At 42.0% G+C, this 20,316-nt stretch overlaps 1 protein-coding gene across 1 annotated transcript in view; it reads right to left on the reverse strand.

Annotated features, from left to right (window-relative positions):
* The window catches only part of LOC117520914 (beta-1,4-galactosyltransferase 1-like), a 74,527-nt gene that overhangs the window by 29,997 nt on the left and 24,214 nt on the right, over window positions 1–20,316 (reverse strand). The window lies entirely within an intron of this gene.

The following is a 20,316-nucleotide window of genomic DNA, read 5'->3' on the forward strand; positions in this document are numbered from 1 at the left end:
GATTAAGATCCGGATTATTTGCAGGCCATGACATTGACCCCATGTGTCTTTTTGCAAGGAATGTTTTCACAGTTTTTGCTCTATAGCAAGATGCATTATCATCTTGAGAAATGATTTCATCATCCCCAAACATCCTTTCAATTGATGGGATAAGAAAAGTGTCCAAAATATCAACAAACTTGTGCATTTATTGATGATGTAATGACAGCCATCTCCCCAGTGCCTTTACCTGACATGCAGCCCCATATCATCAATGACTGTGGAAATTTACATGTTCTCTTCAGGCAGTCATCTTTATAAATCTCATTGGAACGGCACCAAACAAAAGTTCCAGCATCATCACCTTGCCCAATGCAGATTTGAGATTCATCACTGAATATGACTTTCATCCAGTCATCCACAATCCACGATTGCTTTTCCTTAGCCCATTGTAACCTTGTTTTTTTCTGTTCAGGTGTTAATGATAGCTTTCGTTTAGCTTTTCTGTATGTAAATCCCATTTCCTTTAGGCGGTTTCTTACAGTTCGGTCACAGACATTGACTCCAGTTTCCTCCCATTCGTTCCTCATTTGTTTTGTTGTGCATTTTCGATTTTTGAGACATATTGCTTTAAGTTTTCTGTCTTGATGCTTTGATGTCTTCCTTGGTCTACCAGTATGTTTGCCTTTAACAACCTTCCCATGTTGTTTGTATTTGGTCCAGAGTTTAGACACAGCTGACTGTGAACAACCAACATCTTTTGCAACATTGCGTGATGATTTACCCTCTTTTAAGAGTTTGATAATCCTCTCCTTTGTTTCAATTGACATCTCTCGTGTTGGAGCCATGATTCATGTCAGTCCACTTGGTGCAACAGCTCTCCAAGGTGTGATCACTCATTTTTAGATGCAGACTAACAAGCAGATCTGATCTGATGCAGGTGTTAGTTTTGGGGATGAAAATTTACAGGGTGATTCCATAATTTATTCCTCAGAATTGAGTGAGTCCATATTTTTTTCCCTCTGCTTGGTCTAAAAAAGTAACCGTTACTGACTGCCACAATTTTTTTTCCTGATTTCTTATAGTGTTTCTTAAAGCCAGAAAGTTGCCATTTGAAATGACTTTAGTTTTGTGTCATGTCTGTGATCTGCTTTTTTTCTACAGAATTAAACAACTGAATGAACATCCTCCGAGGCCGGTGATTCCATAATTTTTGCCAGGGGTTGTACAAGTACCACATTCGGCACAAATACTCTTTAAACAAACTCTTTCAAAACCCGACTTACCACTTGAAATTTCAATAGACTGCCAGGGAGAGAGATCAACTGAAGAATTACACTGGGGTCAAAATTTATAAACGCTCAAGTCATATTGAAAACAACACCACCTTATTTGCCTGAACATAAAGATTCCAAAAAGGTATAGTTTGGACTATCTATGACTGAATGTTCTGGAGTTATGATGTAAAAACAGCAAGAATGGCGACAAAGGTCAATTTCAGTTTGTACAGGGGTCAAAAGTTAAAGTTGTTCCAATTTTGGTAAAAAGTGATCCAAATTATTGGCCGGGTTAACAGAGTTTTAAAAAGGAATAGTTTGCGCCATGTATCATGTATAGTTATCATGTTACGGGGTATGTCAGATGTCATAGAATCCAATGGATTGTTTGGCCTTGACCTTGTTTGGCTTTTACTTTGGACAGTAAACATTCAACACAGTCAAAACTATTCAATTTATTAATCCTATTAGCTCAACCAATAATTAGTACCACTTTTTACCAAAATTGGAGCAACTTTTAACTTTTGACCCCTGTACAATTTGCAATTTTACAATCTACAGAAATTGAGCTTTCATTTGATATATTAAACATCTAAACCATGTGAAATATTTTGAGCATCACCTCACTGCCCCAAAACACACACCCACACTGACAGCGTGATAAGCAATAACAGAACATTCAATCAGGCACCTACGTCTTTGTCCCAGACAGATATGAAGCACTTGTTTTTATCTGTTAGACTGCACGCAAAGCAGGCAGGTCAAATCCAGTTTGTAACATTAAGTGATCTGAGGACATCTGGGTGTGCGTCTTGGAATATTCCGACAGCTGAAAACTTTCCCATTTGGGAGGAGGTGTATTTTTCTGACCCCAATAACTTTCAGGGTTCCAGCCTGATCAGGACCTAATTCAGGCATGTACCTGGCAACACACAGTCAAACTCGCCTACAAAATCTCGCTGAACTGGGTCTCATATGGAAAAAGTGGGTATTTTTCTAATCACAATAACTTTCACGGTTGTGGCCCGACAGGAACCTAATTTTGGGATGAACCTGGCAACAAACAGCTGAACTCACTCACATGTCAAGTTTTGAGCAGATCGACCCAGTAACTGCGGAAAGGTACACCGCAAACCTCCACCTGACCAAAAGATGTGTAACAGCAATTATTAAAAAAGGTTGAAAAGAGACTCATTCTTTTGCCTAAAAGAAAAAAAAAAAAGAAAAAAAAAAGATCAGAAACCGCATCAGGATCCTGGCCAAAAAAGGTTTTTTGGTTTCTGCTTTGATTACACAATCAGGCTTCCTGAAGATCACCTGAAAACCAGCAGGAATCATTTTTCTAACTAAACTGTTAAAAGGTGGCAATATCACACTTTTAGCCAAGTGTTTCAGAGTTCACGGTGCTTCAGTTTGTCCATCGTTAGAACTTCTGAGGTTCGGGCATTTCCTCCACAAACACTTCCAGCTGGTATGAGAACATTTCAAAGAGCTTCTGACCGAGCGGTCGACTCACATGACAAGCAGGTTTCTGGTTTCAGTGTTTTGTCTGTGAGGAGGTTTCAGAATTCAGTGGAGGAGCAGCTTCCAATCACAAAGGACCAAAAGCCTGCCGGTGTGACTGAAAGAAGTCCAACAACGTCATAAAGAGCTCAGGTTAGTCCCAGAACACCAGAAATTAAAACAACCTCAACAGCACATTCAATACCTACCTAAAAAAAAAAAAAAAAAAAAAAAAAAAAAAAAAAAACTTATTTAGATCCAAATTTAGTCATTTAAGCTTTAACCAAACATTCACAAACAATATTAACAATTTAACAGCATTTACCAAACAAATAAATCAAAGAATCCTCTGACACGCATCACAAACCAAACCAGAGCAGATCATTAAAGTACGTGCTCATTGATCTGAACCCGTTTGACGGAGAAGCCGAAAGAAATTCATTCTTATATTACAATACTGTGGTATAAATTAGTGGACGAGTAGATGTCAGTATGATCACGAGCTGCTGTGTCAACGCCTAAGGTGGGGGGGGGGGGCAGCTAGAAAAAAAGTAAAACATACAAAATAAAAATACAGCGTGACACAAAGTAGTGAAAGTTTGAGTGAAGCTTTGGAGTCACTGCTTCATCACTGTACAACACTTTAAAATTTGCTGCGCTTTAAAATTTTATTTTATTTTTCAGGGATAGTTTCACGATAGCGTTGCATCATAGCAAGGATGTGCAAGCAAAATGCTACGAAGCGCTGGTTGATGATGTCATCTGACTTGGAATGTGCAAGTCATGCAAAATTTACTCAAATTTTATTCCAAACTGTGGAGCGGAAATCTTTATTTAAAACATAAACAATGTATTTTAATGGTTGGGGCAGAGCTATAAGCTATGACTAAATTACAGCTGCATCAATGTAACAACACACGTGTATTTAAAACAGATCTGGATCTGACATTTAGGCGCTTTGGTAAACTTTGTGTCATTTGGGCCGATGTTAATGATGCCTCGACCGTCCTCCTCAAACACAAAATACTTCAACTTGTGATTATGTTCTCGTTAACCAACGGTGTCTGCTGCATGTCTCACCATCGTGCAGTCGTTTGTACTGACTTTTAACAGTCGTTACGGAAGATGCACATCCGCAACCACACCGCAGAAAAACAAGGACCTTCATGTTTTCCTACTTTTGGAACCAATTTGGTCTCAAAGTGTGCGTGTGTGTGTGTTCCCACGACATCCTGAACACACACACTTGACTGATTCATGTATTAGGCCACAGACACACAGGCATCCTTTCCCACCCAGTTTTTCATCAGTCAATCCATTACTAACTCCACTTCGTATCAATTGTGGACGCGTGGAGCAGAGGTGGGTGGAGACATGCAGACAGAACGAGAACGTGAGCATGGGAAAAACCATACCAGTCCGTCCCACCGTGGCTCTGACCCGAGCTCACGTTCAGGGAGGATTTCTCTCTGACCGCTGATCTCTCAGGCTGACTGATGGTGCATCACAGAACTTCAGACACGTCTGGAATGTGGGAGCAGGGTCAAGTCAGAGCTGTGTCCAGGTCGACTCCTGCTCACAAACACAGACACCATGTCCTAGTTAACCATCTCCACACACGGGGCTTGTTCACATCTGAGTGACAATTAAATGCTCAGGACATGTTCATGTGTTTGTGGAACGTCCTGATCCAGAGACACAGTGCCGTCCACATCACATCCTGTACATGAGAATACGCTGAACTGGAACAACAGGTCTTGAAGTTTCCACTTAAGAGTTGGAGCACAAAACAGACGCACATAGCAACTGACATCCGTAATTAACTCTCAGGTGTCACATGTTGTTTACTTCATGCAGAGAGAGATAGAGATAGAGAGCGAGCGAGTGAGCGAGCTAGCGAGAGTGCGAGCGAGCGAGCTAGCGAGAGAGCGAGCAAGCGAGCGAAAGAGCGAGAGACCAAAATAACCAAAAACATGAAGATGTGTCCATAGGAACTGGAGCTGTGTGGGTTAAACCACTTCACCAGGACATCTGGCCCAATAAAGGAAACCAAAGAGAACAAACTACAAAGCTGAGAGTCAAACATCAAAGATGACCAGAACCCACTAGACCCCATGACCCTAAAAGAACTGACCAGAACCCACTAGATGACCCCATGACCCTAAAAAACCTGCAGGACAAAATCAAATCCACAGAAACCAAGAAGGTCTGTGGTGTCAACAACATCCTGAATGAAATGATCAAATCCACAGATCCCAAATGGCTACACTAAAGCTCTTTAACAGTGTTCTGAGCTCCGGGCCTTCCACAATATTTGGAACCAAGGACTGACAACAAACCTCTGGAACATCTTTTGCCTGATCATCAACCACAGACTCCTACACGGCCTGACTGAAAACAAGCCCTGAGCAAATCCAAACTGACCGTCAAACAGATCAGATTTTCACCCTCAGCACCCTGACTGACAACCAAAGAAGCAAAAATAAAGGCAAACTATTTCCTGTTTGTAGATTTAAAAAAGCATTCAATTCCATTTGGCCCACAGGTCTGCTGTCCAAACTGTTGGAAAGTGGGCTGTGTCCACAAACAACGAGCAGCAACAAACATACAACATACAGACTTCTTTGTCCAAAGCAGGGGGTCAGACAGGGACGCAGTCTGAGCCCAACCCTCTCCAACATCTACATCAATTAATTCAATTCAATTCAAATTTATTTATTATAGCACATTTAAAACACAGCTGCAGCTGACCAAAGTGCTTCACAATAATAGCAATACAAAAGTGTAAAATATTAACAAGGAAAATAATAAAAATAAATAAATAAATAAAAAATAAAAATCTAAAAATACAGAGCAAAATAGCACAGCAAAGCATATACCACTTAGCCAGTGTTGAAAGCCAGGGAGAAGAGATGGGTTTTCAGTCTGGACTTAAACTGTCCCACCAACTCTGAGGACCTGACAGTCAGCGGAAGATCATTCCAGAGTCGTGGTGCTGCCACAGAAAAGGCTCTATCACCTCTGGATTTAAGCCTGGCTTTAGGAACAGCCAGGAGAAGCTGGTCAGCTGACCTCAGATCCCTACGTGGAGTGTACGGCTGCAAGAGCTCACTCAGATACATTGGGCCTATACAGTGCAGACACTTAAAAACAATCAGCAAAACTTTATATTTAACACGAAAGCCAACAGGGAGCCAGTGTAAGGTGCAGAGCACAGGGGTGATGTGCTCATGTTTCTTTGTTTTAAAGAAGGTGATGTGCTCATGTTTCTTTGTTGTCAAAAGGCAGGCTGCAGCATTCTGTACACTCTGCAGGCGCTGTAGGGAGCGCTGGTCCAACCCAATGTAAAGAGCATTACAATAATCCAGATGTGACGTTATAAATGCATGGATAGCTCTTTCAAAATCAACTCGAGTAAAATAAGATTTAATCTTGGAAAGAGTCCGCATCTGAAAAAAGCTGGCCCTGATGACAGAGCTGATGTGCTTATCAAATCTGAACAATGGGTCAACTATCACCCCTAGATTTTTTACAAAAGGGCGGCAAAAAGTGGACAGAGGACCAATAACACTGTCTTGTCCTTGTAGAGGGTCACTTTGCCCGAACACTAAAATCTCAGTTTTATTTTTATTAAGATTCAGAAAATTAGCTCTCATCCAGACTTGTACATCATTTAGACAGTCCTGTAGTATTTTTACAGCAGCCTGGGTATCACACGAAATTACAGGAAGGTAAATCTGAATGTCGTCTGCATAACAATGAAAACAGACTTTGTGCTTTTTAAAAACAGACCCAAAGAGGGATCATGTACAAAGCAAAGAGAAGAGGTGCTAAAATTGAGCCCTGGGGCACGCCATATTTAAGAGGAGACACAGAGGAAGAGTACTGTCCTACATTAAGAGAAAAACTTCTATTGGAAAGATATAGGACCGAAACCAATTTAGCGCTGAACCCTTAATACCTATGTGCGTCTCGAGGCGAGTCACAAAGACACTGTGGTCCACTGTGTCAAAGGCTGCAGATAATCTAAAAGCAGAAGAACCGCAGAGTTCCCAGCATCAACAGTTAAAAGAAGGTCATTAAAAACTTTTAAAAGGGCTGTTTCAGTGCTGTGTCTTAATTTAAAACCAGATTGAAACTTCTCCCCTATTTCATTAAGATCCAGATAAGCCTGCAATTGGTCATAGACAACTTTCCCTGAGACTTTAGACACAAGTGGCAATTTAGAGATGGGTCTATAGTTGGACAACACATTTGGATCAAGCTTGCTCTTTTTGATGAGCGGACTGGACTACAGCATGTTTAAGAGCTGACGGAAAACAGCCACTTGATAGAGAAGCATTCACAAGTTCAGCAATGTATGGCGCAATACACTGAAAAACATATTTAAACAAATGACCTGGAACAATGTCCAAAGTGCAGGAAGAAGACTTAAGCTGATTAACAATTTTAGTCAGCCCACAAATAGATAAAGGATTAAAACAATCAAAAACAGCATGACACATGGATGGATCTGCTGACTCCACCTCAAATACAGAAGATGGTCTAAGATCAGAGATTTTATCTCTGAAATAAGAGATTAATTGTCCAAATCATTGGACCAGTCAACAGCACCGGGCGTCACTCTACTGGACACAGAGTCCAAAGGCCTGTTTTTGGCAGATGACCAATCTCGATACCTGAATTTGGATATCTGCCGATACGATACTATTCTGATACCAGAGGTCCGTTTGCTTTAATATTATTATCATTATTGTTGATTTTATATGTATTCCCAGTTATACAGTTTCATGATGAAGTGTTTAGAGAAGGATTTTCTTAAAAAGGAGACCTGAAAATTCAGCTACAATTAGCCAGAAGGTACATCTAAGATGCAAGCCTAGATTTGATGTTTTGGTGAAAGAATTAAGTACTTTTATTTATTGTTGGGTCAGTGGCTAAAGTTTCATCTCTTGAATATCAGATGGCACACCTGACCCAAGTACATGTATAGTTTTAAAGAAGGAGCGCAGTTCCAAAATGAAACAATAAACCACCGAAAAATTAATAAATGTACTTAATTTACTCAAATTTGGAGTCAGTCTGGGTATATCGTCGTAACGTTCCTGTCAACTCCTTTTGTCTTTCTGTCCCCCGGCTAAAAAAAATCCTCAGGCTCTTCAATGTGGTGCTCTTTCAAATGTTTGATTAAGTTTGCTATATTGTACGTAGGTCCTGACACAGTGTCCTCCTCTCGGTACATCAGCTTTGCTAATGTTGCTGTCTTGCTTGCGGACACAGCGTACATGTGATAAAAACTTAGCCAGCTCCAGTGTTGCTTATATTAATGCTCACCTGCTCACTGGCTGTGGACTTGGGGGGGGGGATTTCCTGAATGGAGGCATTTATCATTAGTCCGTGTGTCATTGAAGCTCATCTTTTATCGGGAGGTCCTTTCCACAATTTGCAGATGGCGGGAGTCAGCAAGGAATCCCTTCAGGAGATGTTTCAGCAAGAAAAAAGAAGAAGAAGAAAAAACAACAACAAAAAAAAAACAGACGTGGCTCCTGGATTGCACAACTCCTGATCCATGAATTATGTTGGTATCGGGTTTCGATACAGACAATACAGAGTTAAAAAAAAACAAAAAACGGCAGAATACAAAAAGAATATAGAAATATGGTAGACAGTAGAACGTGGTCAGTGAGGTACCTGGTGTTGGCAGTTTGTCTTGTACGCAAACTGAGCAGTGATTCAACATTGATTATCTTATTCAGACTAATTTAAATTTCATCTAGTCCATAAGCAGGCCTTGGAGATATGTGAACGTGTCTACAGACAGCGGGAGAAGAGGAAAACTTGGAGGGTGGACGTGAGAGTCTGGACTTTGAATGTTGGCAGTTTGACTTGTAAAGGGAGAGGGCTGGCTGATATGATGGAGAAGACAAAAGGTAGACATACTGTGTGTGCAAGAGACCAAGTGGAAGGGAAGTAAGAGCAGGAGCATAGGCGGGGGGTTCAAGTTGTTGTATCCTGGTGAGGACAGGAAGAGAAATGGTGTTGGGGTGATTTTAAAGGAAGAGTATGTTAAGAGTGTGTTGGAGGTTAAGTGAGTGTCTGACAGGGTGATGAGTGTGAAGTTAGAAATGGAAGGGGTGATGATGAATGTCATCAGTGCATATGCCCCACAGGTAGGTTGTTGTGAGATGTGGGGACAACCATCTGACTCAACAAGATGCTAAAGATGTCTGTGAAGACATCTGCTCGTTCTCCCACACCATCCCTCAGAACGTGGCCAGGTATGTTGTCAGGACCAGAAGCTTTGCGAGCATTGATCCTGCTGAGTGTTTTTCTAACACTGTCTGTAGACAGTATGATCACCTGTTTGACTGAAGGGTGGGGGGAGCTTCTGCACAGGCATGGTGCTGAATGACTCAAGATAAACACAGAACCCATCCAGTTCATTCAGCAGAGAGGTGGAGCCATCACAGGCCTCTGATCATCTGGTTGCACAAATCTCTACTGTCACTGAAGCGGTGGACTATCCTCTGCCACTGTCCCACTGCCATTAACAAACATCGACTAGCATGACCCCCCCGGGAAACTAACCCAAAATACCCCAACATAAAAACACTGAAAATATGAATTTTAGCAAATTAGTCAAGTATATAAAATATTCCAAAAAACAAGTTAGGCCTAACTATTTTAGTAAGTTTCTTCATAGCATTTATGAAATACAAGTTGATGAATAAAATAAACTTTATGATCACAGCCATAAAATCTGTCTAATCTGTTGAATTATTGTTTTCTTTGAGTAACTGCTGAGAAAAACACTGACAAATGTGTTCACTGCCCTTCTTAATGAAATATTTCCTCCTTTTAATGTTACTGTCTTTGTATCATATGTTGGATAATTGGATTGGTGCTAGCTTGGGGTTAGTTGCAATGTAAAGGGGTCGACATCGCACTCAACATTAGCATGAGCTGAGCACCTCCACTGTGAGCAAGAGCATTTATAATGCACTTAAAAATATAAATACTTGTGTTGGCTGAGGAGCCGAGTGAGGGGAGCAACTTAAAGTCGCAACTCACCGTGGATTTAATCGTTCACGGTTCTTTAAAACTTGCACTAACAGACTAATGTTAGCATGAAATCTTGCTTGTGGCACATAACGCAACGGTAACAGGCATCACGTAATGCAATGCTAACAGGTTAACGTTAGCATGAAAACTTGCTAGCATCACATAATGGGACACAAACTGGGCAATTAGCATGAAAACTCCCTCATGTCACATCTTATGTGATTATAACCAGGTAAACATTAGCCTCATGTTATGTGATGCCTGTTAGCATCATGTTACGTGATGCTAACAGGGTAATGTTATCACATAATAGGGTAATGTTATCGCATAACTTGATGCTAACAGGGTAATGTTATCACATAACAGGGTAAAGTTATCACATAATTATGTATAGTTATGTGATGACATTACCCTATTAGGATCAAGTTATGCGATGATAACATTACCCTGTTATGTGATGACATTACCCTGTTAGCATCATGTTATGTGGTGAGTTTTTTGCCAGACAGACAGACGCACACACTTCAGACTGCCCATGAACGTGGTCCAGATTCAGATGTTCAATGAACCAAAACAAACTGAAAATGAAATAACTTACAGTTTGACCTTTGACATTTCTGTGTAGACATAAAAAGAAGAGAAACTGAGAAAAGAAAGAAGCCTATATTACCAGTGCGACCCCCCCTCAGCCAACAGGGGTCAAGTAGAGGGCGTGTCTTAACATCTCCAGCGAGCACAGCCATTGGTCAGAAAAGCCTGCCATGCAAAGGGGGGGGGGGGGGGGAGTATGAGCAGGAAAGCAGAGTGAGGAGGAAACCAAAATAAAGGAGGAGAAGAAATGAAGGGGAAGGACACAGGAAAGAGAAGAAACGGAGTCAAAAATGGTTAGAACTTAGAACCATATCTGTTTAGGAGGAAAAAAAGAAAAGAGCTCAGACTGAATCTGCTACTACACGTTCAATCACGTGACACAAGCATGCCGATTTAGAAAAAAAGACAACGTGCACGGGACACACCTGAAGACTGTCGAGTTCATACGACAGCCAAGAACACAGACAGGAAACCAAAGTGCTGAGCAGCACCGACAACACCGGACGCCACAGTCAACTTTAACCAGCTCTTAGTTATTTTAACCGCCTACCACAGCATTAGCTTAAGCACATGACGTCTGCACCGCCTTGCTGAGCCGCACTGAACGGATTTCATATGTGACAGGGAGACGGAGTCACGTCATTTTACCAACAGGACATCAGTCATAGTTCACAGATGATTCGCACAGAGTAAGAAATAACAGAGATGGGAGTGACTGTTCAATAAACACACTTGATGTGCCGCCAAAAACATCAATGGTGCGAGAGTGGAGCGCCCCTCCACAGTGGAGCGTCCCCCTGCGGAGGGACGGGTCAGTGGCTGCTGGTTCGCTGCCACGTTGTGTCATGTGGCACGTTCCTGACACTAACGTGGGTTGCCCCATTTGTACTGTTCTCATCAGTACCTCACCGCTGGAGTAGGTTTTGGTGCGACAGGCATGCGCCCCGTTTGGCTGTGAAGTGACTGATGAAACCTGAGACTGGGGCTTGGTTTGGAGCCTCGGTGAGCGTACAGTCAAATGAGAGGGAACGGCGCCTTTCTCCAATACTACAGCACGCAGGTTCAGAGGCGATGCGTGTTTACCTGCAGTCAAAACATGTCACGGCTCGCCCATCTCCAGTGCGGCTGTCCATCTGCATGCTCTGACTGGCTCAGGTATGACTGTTGATACATTCCAATCCTCCCGTCACTTTGATTTGAATGTGACACTCAAAGGCGGCCTCACATATGCCGCGTCCTGTTAGCAAAGTCTATTTCTGTGGCCTCCACCTGAAAGCTTCAGGCATAAATGCCTCACGCCGTTTATACTCGTTTTAAGTCAGCATCAAGGAGTCGACCCTGTGACCTACAAGTACACCTGCACCCAGGAATAATGTAAAAAAAAAAAAAAAAAAAAAAATTCAACTTTGTCCCTTCATTTTCTAATCAATAAATATTTTTCAGAATCCATCATTTGATGATGGAAGCAGTTTGAAGAGTTTTCTGACCATCCTGAAGAAACACAATTCATTAACCAAAACCCTTTGTCTTCATAAAACAAACTAGCTATCTTTGTAACGTCATTATAATGAATATAATTATTATAAAGTAAATATAATAAAAGCTTTTTACTTTTTCAGGTGATGGTAAAGACTTGTTTTCCTTCTTAAACGGCACTGACCAATGATGTGTTCAGCAAACCATCTTAATCTACACCTCACGGCCTTCTTTTTTTAATGACCTAAGACACTTCTGTATTTGTGTTACTCTGAGTTACTGCACTCAGCTGCCACTGCCAAATGTTCCAACCTAAATGTCCCTGGTCTCAGACTCTAATTGTGAAAGTTTGGGCCTTGCAGTTTGCCCAACAAATCATTAAGAAGAAACATTTTGCTAATCTCAGTTCATATCGCTGAGCCTCCGTGTTTGTATTTTATCCCGAAAGGACAAAAACATCTCTGGGCTCAGCTTCCTCAGCTTTGGAGGATGACACAAGGTAACTTTCACAGTAATATCTGGGTGCCTTAATGATTTGACCTCTTTGACCCCATTGGTGATGGGGCCAACACAAAACAATATAAAAGGAATTAGTTTTGCAGCGTGGACCACAAACAACACTGTGTGCTGCTCACTCTGACGTACAAGTTCTGATGTGTAATTCACGGTTAGATCTGCACATCTCCTGTAACAACCACAACAGTAGCTTTACAATCAAACATACAAAAACAAAAAATATGTCCAAAGCTCTTCATTAACTACTGTTTTATCTCCTTGCTCACATCTGTCCATCTGAAATAAACAAAACAAAAACAGCCATATAGTTGGTTCCTCTCCTTCCTGTCCTCTGTCTTCCTGTTACTCCTCCTCCCCCTGAGTGAGGAGTTGTACAGTCTGATGGCCTGAGGGACAAAGGAGTTTTTCAGTCTGTTGGTCCTGCACTTGGGAAGGAGCAGTCTGTGGCTGAAGAGGCTCCTCTGGTTGTTGATGACGGTGTGCAGACGGTGACTGGCATCATCCATACTGTCCAGCAGTTTGTCTAGTGTTCCCTTCTCTGCCACTGTCACTAGAGAGTCCAGCTTCATGTCAACCACAGAGCCAGCCCGCCTGATCAGTTTGATCAGCCTGGATGTGTCCTTCTTGGATATTCTGCCCACCCAAGTAAAAGAGGACACTGTGGACTGGTAGAACCTGTACTCCTCCTCTCTGTCATCCCTGATGGTTCTAACAATGGCTGTGCCATCTGTGAATTTCTGGATGTGACACAGTTCAGAGTTGTAGCAGAAGTCTGAGAAACATCTCATGATGGGTAAAAGCAAAGAGCTCTCAAGATCTTCACAACCTTATTGTTGCAAAACCTACTGCAGTCATTGGTTACAGAAGGATTTCTAAACGTCTGAACGTTCCAGTGAGCACTGTGTGTGTGTGTGTGTGTGGGGCATAATGATCCTGACATTTACTTTGACTTCTATTTATTGTAGACTGCATGAAGCCAACATATTTCATGTTTTGTTTTCAGCTTTATTTTATTTGTTAATATATATATCCATTCCAACATTTAAGGCCTGCAGCATTTTCTAAGAAAAAAAAAAAAAACAAGGTTGGGACAGGACAGTTTATTCTAAATGTAAGAATTAATTAAATCATTTTTACAACCAGTTTTCTTGAGAAATGGCAGAACATTTCCAAGTCACTGAATATTTCTTAGACTTCATTGACAATCATTCAGAACTACTAACATTGTGGTACTTTATGGTAAATCTGTGTCAAAAACTAAATGTCCATTCTGGAAGGAGACAAGTGAGGGAAGCCACCAAGACAACTCTGGAAGAATTTTTGGCTTCTGTGGATATGAGTGGAGAAACTGGGAATAGGGCAGCATTTTTAATTTTTATCTTCATTTTAAATGCAGTTCCACCTTTTTCTGATTTGTGGTTGTTTTCTGTTGCATTTCTGAAATTACAGAACTGCTATTAAGAAAAGTGTGAACATTTTATTGTTTTTTTTTTTTTTAAACTTTGAATGTAAACACCAAACTCTTATAAAGAAGGAAAAAATACCTGGACATGTGCAGGAAAACTCTGATATAAACTGAACAGAACAAAGCAGGCTGATTAGACTCCATGTTTTTTTGCAAATAAGAATAAAATAAGAGGTAACTTGCTTTGAAATAAACAAACATATAGCTGCAGCCTAATAACTTTGAAAAATTAACAAATTAGCAGCTTGTATTTTTATTCTGACTGGAGTCCATTTTAATGTGATGATGGAATACATCCCGTTTTTTCTCCTCAGTCATGTTCTGTGCTTGAACATAAAACAAGTACATTAACTCATGATCTAAAATAAATACTTAAAAAAAAAAAAAAAAAAGCTTTTTAAAGTTCAGAGTTTTCACCTGCTTAATGTGAGAACCTGCACACACACCTGTTCCGTTCAGCCCTTCCCCCTCTGTGAGCGAGCAGAGCAGCCCTATGCATGCGCACGTGCATGCACACACACACGCACACAGACACACTTCGTTTGGAAAACTCTGCATTTTAGACAGCTTTCAGCACGCCGGTCACGGCTTTTTCCCGCCGTCTTTTTTGAAAATTGACCATCCAAATCAAGGCTGGACGACTCACTATCCAAAACCCTGTTGTAATCATTGAATGGCTGAGCTATTTAAGGCGCCATTTTGAAAAAAAAAAAATCGGACTTGTGAACACTTAATCACAAGACCGACAAGATTTCTGACTAGACATTGGTCTAGCAGAGGAAAATATCAACTAGACATAGGCCAGAAATTACTGGGCTGTGACCTTGGACCAGTGGATTTTTCTACCTCCGATGAGGCATCTTGAAGTTTCATTACAAACAAAGGTTTTTGTACGAAGTATTAAATAAATTTCAGTGAGCATGTTCAATACTTTGTCCCTGTGTCATTACATTTTATTACACATAACTTCATTTCTGTACTTATTTGTGTAGGTTTTTTGTATGCGTGGGTTAGATGACTTGTTACAGACATCGGGAAAATTTCATGCCGGTAGGACCTTTAGAAATATATTTACTGATAAAAAAAAAAAATGGTGCTGTGTTCAATACTTATTTTACCTGCTGTAACTAACCAACTAACTAAGGTGATGTTTTAATTGTATTGTTCTAATAGTAGTGCACACTGGTTTTGGACTTATTGTCTGATCTGAAGATGTGACTTGAACCTACAGAAAACTGCAATGAAACCTTAAAAATACTAATTACAAGGATGTTCAACAGATTTAATAATAATAACAAGAATTCTGCTTCTAGTTGACCCTGAAGAGTGTTAAATACTGACACGCGTGCCACCATGCTGACCAGATAAGTTTAACACTGTTACGTACTTTATGTGTCCATCAGAGCATGTGACTGGCACACGGGAGAATTTTCAGTCTGACACAGTCACAGTGACCTTCACGCAGTGACCTCACCGTTTATCTGCCCACTGATAAAAACGTCACCGTCAGAAACACCAACAGCCGTCCGCACAGTCAGAACACAAACACACACACACACCTCTGCTGAGCTTTAACAAACACTTGACACCAGCCACCATTAATTCCAAATCCATCCATCCATCCATCCATCCATTTTCTTCCGCTTTATCCGGAGTCGGGTCGCAGGGGCAGCAGCTCAAGCAAAGCCGCCCAGACCTCCTGATCCACACACACACCTCCCCCAGCTCCTCCGGGGAAACCCCAAGGCGTTCCCAAGCCAGCCGAGACATGTAGTCCCTCCAGCGTGTCCTGGGTCTTCCCCGGGGCCTCCTCCCAATGGGACGTGCCCGGAACACCTCTCCAGCGAGGCGTCCGGGGGGCATCCGGAAAAGATGCCCGAGCCACCTCAAATGACTCCTTTCGACGTGGAGGAGCAGCGGCTCGACTCCAAGCTCCTCCCGAGTGACCGAGCTCCTCACCCTATCTCTAAGGGAGCGCCCAGCCACCCTGCGGCGGAAACTCATCTCGGCCGCTTGTACTCGCGATCTCGTTCTTTCGGTCATGAGCCAAATCTCATGACCATAGGTGAGGATCGGAACGTAGATCGATCGGTAAATCGAGAGCTTTGCCCACCTACTCAGCTCTCTCTTCACCACGACGGTCTGATACAGCGACCGCATCACTGCAGATGCTGCACCAATCCGTTTATCAATCTCACGCTCCATCTGTCCCGCACTCATGAACAAGCCCCCGAGATACTTACTCCTCCACTTGAGGCAAGGACACTCCACCGACCTGAAGAGGGCAAAGCACCTTTTTCCGGTCGAGAACCATGGCCTCGGATTTGGAGGTGCTGATCTTCATCCCGGACACTTCACACTCGGCTGCAAACCGCCCCAGTGCACGCTGAAGGTCCTGATGTGACGAAGCCAACAGAACCACATCGTCCGTAAACAGCAGAGACGAGATTCTGTGGTTCCCAAACAAGACCCCCTCTACACCCTGGCTGCGCCTAGAAATTCTGTCCATAAAAATAATGAACAGAACCAGTGACAAAGGGCAGCCCTGGCGCAGGCCAACGTGCACTGGAAACAGGTTTGACTTACTACCGGCAATGCAAACCAAGCTCCTGCTGCGGTAGTACAGGGACGGGATAGCCCTTAGCAAAGGACCCCGGACCCCGTACTCCCGGAGCACTCCCCACAGGGTGCCCCGAGGGACACGGTCGAACACCTTCTCCAGATCCACAAAACACATGTGGACTGGTTGGGCGAACTCCCATGAACCCTTGAGCACCCGATGGAGCGTGTAGAGCTGGTCCAGTGTGCCGCGACCAGGACGAAAACTACAATGCTCCTCCTGAATCCGAGGTTCGGCCATCGGTCGAATTCTCCTCTCCAGTACTCTGGAATAGACCTTACCTGGGAGGCTGAGGAGTGTGATCCCCCTATAGTTGGAACACACCCTCCGGTCCCCCTTCTTAAACAGAGGGACCTCCACCCCGGTCTGCCAATCCAGAGGCACTGTCCCCGATCGCCACGCAATGTTGCAGAGGCGTGTCAGCCAAGACAGTCCCACAACATCCAGATACTTAAGGTACTCAGGACGGATTTCATCCACCCCAGGAGCCTTGCCACCGAGGAGCTTTCTAACCACCTCGATGACTTCGGCCTGGGTAATGGATGAGTCCACCTCTGAGTCCCCAGTCTCCGCCTCCTCTTCGGAAGACGTGACGATGGGCTTGAGGAGATCCTCGAAGTACTCCTTCCACCGCCTGACAACATCCCCAGTTAGGGTCAACAAATCAATTACTAAATTAATCACCAATTAATTTGGTAATCTGTTATTGTTTTGAGGGTTTTTTGTTTTAAACATTCAATACTTTGTTTTCTTTCCTCTCTGACAGTAAACTGAATATATCTTCAATAAAACATCGTAGGCTTTGAAAAACACTGATCGATATTTGTCACAATTTTCTGACATTTTATATGCTGAAGAACTCCTGGATTCATCCAGAAGATAATCAACAATTAACAGATAAATAATTGTTAGTTGCAGAAGGACTGAATGTGTTGGGATTTTATTTTTATTGTCTTTTTGTGTCTCAGGAAGAAGCAAAGTGAAGGCCTTTTTGTGCATTTATATGTTTTGATGTTTTGTTCACTCAGATCAGCGGTGTGTTACTTCCAGATTCAATCCAGATCCACCTCATGAAAACCGAAAACCAGCGTGATGTGATCACAGCATCCAGTGTCAAGGAGCAAAGACCCCGCCCACCTTTCAAACGTGTGTCAGCTGATCTGAATTAGCCCATGTTCCGGTATGAAAACGGTTCTCTGTTGGAGAGTTTGAGCAGCAAAAAGAAACCCAACATGGTTCCAGACGGTTGAGTCAGTGAGCTTTGTGTAGGTAAAACCTGCGCATCATCACCTGAGGACTGTGGGAATAATTTGGTTACATGGTGTTGGGAAAAAACAAAAACAAATTAAAGAAAAACACAGATAGCTCAGAAGAGGAAAGCCACCAAACATGCAAAGTCTGTTGTGGAAGTGTGAGAGTGTAAGTGGAGGAAAAACTTCACACAACCCAGAGCTCTTTACTCAACTTCACTCCATGAAGAACAGGACACAGAGCCACACAGACTGTAATGATGAAACAAAACAAGAAACCTGATCCATAAAATAAACCACAGGTTAAAAAAAAAAAAAAAAAAAACCCTCCTATTCCATAAAATGAATTACAGGTTTTAAAAAAGTTTTATAATAATAACAAATAAATAAATAAAACCACCTATTCCATAAAATGAATTAAAGGTTTAAAAAATTAAAATAAAACCTGTTCAATAAAATGAACTACAGGTTAAAAAAAAATAATAATTCTCCACTCCTATTCCATAAAATTAACTACAGGTTAAAAATAAATAAATACATAAATAAAATAAATAAAACCTCCTGTTCCATAAAATCCACAAAATGAATTACAAAAAAAAAAGAAAAAAAAAAAACTGTAGGTGGAAAGGTATTCCTGTCGACTGTGTGATTAGGGAGTCTCAAAACATACCCATTTCACTTTTGCTCCCCAACATACAACTACCCACATGTTGTTCCATGATGCTTCGTTTTAAATAAATTCATTAATTAATAAATAAAAACAGTCAGAGTCTGTGGAGTCATTAAAGTCCAGATTAAAGACTTTCATCTGGCTAACATACGTGTGTGGTGTCAAATAATTTTTCCTCTCCTCTTAAATTGTTTTATTAAAAATGGAGCAGCTCTCGGCCTCATTCTGTCAAATTTTGCGCCTGCTCGTGAGGCAAACGTTTCGCTGCAGGTGACCACGTTAGTACCGACTGAGCGTCTCTGTTGACTTCTTGCTCTCGGTGCTGTCGGTTCTTTGAGGTATCATTGCTGAGGTAATAAACATCAATGTTCAGCAATAATTCATCTCAAAAAAGGTTCTGATGACACACAATGCCAGATAAGTGGAGAAAGAGAACACATCAACATGTCCTGAGGATTTTTTTAGACCAAGGTTAACAAACTGCCCAACACCTGATCTGAACGGGGACACAGACATCAGCAAACCCTGAACGTCGACCCCGAAATGAATTTTAGCTGTTTTTCGCTGACGTTTGGGTCAACGATGTCGGGTTTTAAATCCAAATCTTGAAGCAGAGCTGACACTTTGTTTTTCCAAACCCTACAGATTTGGACACTTGGGTTCCTGCGTGACCTTGTCGGCATGATGTCACTGTGACCTCAGAGCCTGCAGACAGTTTTTCCAAACCCTACAGATTTGGACACTTGGGTTCCTGCGTGACCTTGTCGGCATGATGTCACTGTGACCTCAGAGCCTGCAGACAAACAGTCTTATCAGACCTGATAACGACAGCAGACAAAGTGAGAACCAGAGACAGATTAAAACAAAACTCCCTCACACTTCCACAGGTTTCCCCCAACATTTATTTCCAACAAAACTAACTTTCAGAAAGTTGACTTTTCACAGTCAGGCTGATTAATGTCCAAAAATAAAAGCAGGTCTATTTGCGCCTAAAGCACACCTGTGCAATAATCCTGCTGTCTAATCAGCATCTTGATTATTCAGCAAAGGAGAAGTGTTCACTAACACAGAGTTAGAGAGATAGGTCTTTTGTGTATATAGAAAATGTTTTAGATCTTTGAGTTCAGCTGATGAAAAATGGGAGCAAAAACATAAGTGCTGTATTTATATTTGTGTTCATTGGAATTTCACTTTTGGTTAATTCAAGTTTATGATGGAAAATAATTGTCTGCAATAAACAAAGAATTCCACCAGAATGTTTGATTAAAAAGTATTGTTCCTAAACCACATCATAGAACGTGCATGTATCATATTATTTTATATAATGGCTGAGTAGATCCTTGTCATTTGATTGGCACTTTTTATGTCACATGACAGGGATTAATTCATCCCATTTGTGTTGCATTGCATTTAGAGTGCAGCTTGGTTCCATATGTTTGGTATCATTGCACTCTGCACACACACGTGTGCGTGTCATCGTGCATGCGCTCACACATGTACACGCACATGCGACTGCCCATGCCTGCGCGCCCACACATGCGCACACACACAAAACAAATCCATTGTGCTGTCTGGAGGCTGTTGGCAGGAAGTTGGACGAAAAGCTGGACTCATTTCTGATGAGATTTTTTTTTTTTTCCTTCACTGCACTGAGGAGATACACAGTCTTTTTTTTGGTAGTACACGCACGCACAAGCGCCAACGAGGTTGCGTGTGCACGCGCGTGGGGGACAACAACTCTCCTGAGACATAATTTGATTGAGCTAATTGATGCTGCTAATTCTTGTCTCACACACACACACACACACACACACACACACACACACACACACACACACACACACACACACACACACAAAATAAATCCACTGTGCTGTCTGGAGGATGTTGGCAGGAAGTTGGAATGA

This window comes from Thalassophryne amazonica, chromosome 11, assembly GCF_902500255.1.
Source record: "Thalassophryne amazonica chromosome 11, fThaAma1.1, whole genome shotgun sequence".
NCBI classification, from domain to species: domain Eukaryota; kingdom Metazoa; phylum Chordata; class Actinopteri; order Batrachoidiformes; family Batrachoididae; genus Thalassophryne; species Thalassophryne amazonica.